Genomic DNA, 3,032 nt, shown 5'->3' with positions numbered 1-3,032 from the left:
TAAATGCAGCTGCATGCAGTGTAGCTGGTGTGATGCAAATGCATTGTCAGTGCTAATCCAGGACAAATGAGGGAGGACACCTGTGTGGTTCAACCTTAACCAGCAAGGGAGTTCATATGAAAAATGCAGCTACTACAGCATTCAGTCCTCTGCATTTCCACATCTCGACCCAAGTCCCTGCACCAGAGCCCACTCTGAGCTGCTGGGAAGCTCACTGGCTGTGCTGCGGCCAGGCTGTGCTGGGAGGAGAGATGCCAGCCCATGCACTGGGGCCAGCAACACAGCCTCAGCACTGTGTGCAGCCCTGGACTGCCATGGAGAATGAGGCACTCGCAGCTATGGGTGCTCACAGAACAATTTGGACCCCACTAGAGGGGACTGTGAATAGCTTCTGGTTTTCAGGAAACATAAATGACAAGCTATCAACCCCAGCAATTGGTTTCTATCAGCTTATATTGGTTACATTTTCAAAGCTATGTTCAAAAGAAAAAGGGCAAGAAATATAATGCTTCAATGATACTGCCATTTGCTAGATTCCCTTAATAAGCCAGCTGTGAATAGATGAAATTGCTTTGTGAACCTGCCGCATGAAGCACACGTTCCTGGTGGTTTTCTCATGCAGAGGAATAGCTGCAGAGGTTACAAAACGCCTGATGGATCAGCAGAGCAATTCTGCTGCCAATACCCTGAGTCAAGTTAACTCCTTTGGAAGGGTGCAAGGGAGGAGTACATGCAATGAGGTCATTTTGACCTCTCTCTAGCCAGACGCAGGCACCTATAGCAGCGATGAGGGCAGGAGGCTAACCCAGATAAGGGAGAACAAAACAAGTGCCAGTTTGATATACGAGTACATACTAAGCTTTAAGCCTGGCTCCTGCCCTTTTCTGTGTGTAATAAATGAAATGACCTTCCAGTTAAAGTGTAAGAGATTGGAAAAGACAAAGCCGAGCAGCGAGGCCCTTTTTCCCAGTGCATACCCACATTAGAATTCTGCTCTCACGCTCTCGCAAAGGAAAACTGTAGCTTGAAGAGAAAACAACATAGCATTAAGCCATCCTGGTGTCAAATATTGTAAAAGAAAACAGTTAACGACACAAACTCACTGCATTCTCATTAACAGCTTTGGGTATAATAGCCTCCCTCCCTCAACACCAAACAGGATTTCTTAGTACTCTTTTGTGCTTAAGCCTCCAACTTGGCAATTCCACCCGGCCTGCTGCTCATAAACTGTAACTCCTTTGTCATTCCCAGGTATTTTCTGTGGTTTTTGCTTTTATTGTGGCTTGAAACTATTTTATGACTGCGTTCTATTGTTGTTCTGTGTACAGTAGGTAATGAAACACCTTTATCTGCATCTTTTGCTTCTTTCTTTTATTCTCCCGGCTTAATGACATTATTGTGAGCACCACTGGGACTGTTATGCAGATGTACTGCATACTGGAGAAGTTGCTGCTTCAGGATAAGCCATTACTTTTTGTTGCCCCCACAGGCCTGGGAAAGATAGCTATTACAAACAACTTCCTGCGACAGTTACCTCATGAAAAATATGTTGTATGTCAAATTAACTTCTCAGCGCAGGCCTCAGCTAATCATACCCAGGACATCTTCCTAACGAAAGTCGAAAGGTACCCAGAGTTTTAATTAAAATCAAATATGTAATTGTGCTTAGTTTACTCCACAGAGATTATCCACAAAATAATATGAAATGCTCTCCTTCCATTCCTGACAGAACAAATGAAGGCTGATTTGTTTCTCCGTGTAATGTTTATTACTGGGAAACTACACTTTAACCAATGTTGACAAATATTCTGATTTATGGGGAATTTCATACAGATATCATCCAGAAACTACATCTCCTTAACTTTGTCTTCTTAGCTGGTTTTGCTTAGAATGATTCAGCTGCCTGTCCCTGGATATTCTTCCATCTAAAGCATATTAAAAGGAATCACCAGATTGTGTCCCAACCAGTAAAGAGAGCCATCTGTTAGGGAAAGGTCTGAACAGTAGGCTATATATGGTACTCGCCAACACATGGAGGGCAAAAAGATCAACTGGAAGAATGGCAACATCCAGGGGATTATATCTAGAAAATGGCTAGCTCTTCAGCATCTAAATCATGCATTTTTAATTCATCACATGGCAGACAAACAAGTCAAACATTAATTGGCATGATAAAAGGGAGCTCATACTGTATTCTACACCTTTCAGTGTGGAGATCCTTGCCTGTCAGACAGCCTGGGCAAAATTTGGATCTTTGCATTTGCAAGCACCAGAAATGAGATCTGTGGGCAACACCAGTTATTAATGAAAATAAAAAAGTGAGGAGAAAGTGCTGAAAACACTCAGCATGGGCATGAGTCGTTAAGAATGTTATGGATGATATTTTTGCTGTTAAAATGTACTGTAATAATTGCAACTTCCCTAAGCAAACAAAATTAAGAGTTAGACATAACATGAGTAGTTCAACTCCATCAAGAATACATTTTTATGCACACTGGAGTTTGATAAATATTATTATGAAAACTGACAGACTCTACTGAATGAAGAAATATATCCTACCAACAGTACAAAGGACTAGAAAATGCTGTGAGGCTATTTGCTGAAGAGGCTCAACAAGTCACAATCATTTTCATCTCTAGATAGTCTAAGATAAAACCACTCCATCTATTTTATTTTATATTTATATTTATATTTTTCTTTAAGCTGTGTTTCCAGACTTCTGTCATCATCAAAGAGAATATTAAGGTAGTTTAAGCAGGGCGGTCTGGAATAACTAGACACCCAAAAGTGGCGATTACCAGTGCTGGCAAGTTCACCATAAGATTGTGCTCTCTGAGGTGGGCAGCTGGACTGTTTTAGCCACATTGTAATAGAAATTTACTTGAAAATGAGGGAAAATTCTCAGGAGGGAACCATTGCAATTCATACACATACTATTTTTTATTATTATTATTTTTAATTTTTACGTACACAATGTCCCAAGAAATCCAATCCAGGTAGAGTTTATCTTAAAGAAATGGTATGCAAAGAAA

The sequence above is a fragment of the Anser brachyrhynchus genome (assembly GCF_964034855.1).
Source record: "Anser brachyrhynchus genome assembly, chromosome: 1".
NCBI classification, from domain to species: domain Eukaryota; kingdom Metazoa; phylum Chordata; class Aves; order Anseriformes; family Anatidae; genus Anser; species Anser brachyrhynchus.
Note: the sequence above shows the minus strand (reverse complement) of the source record.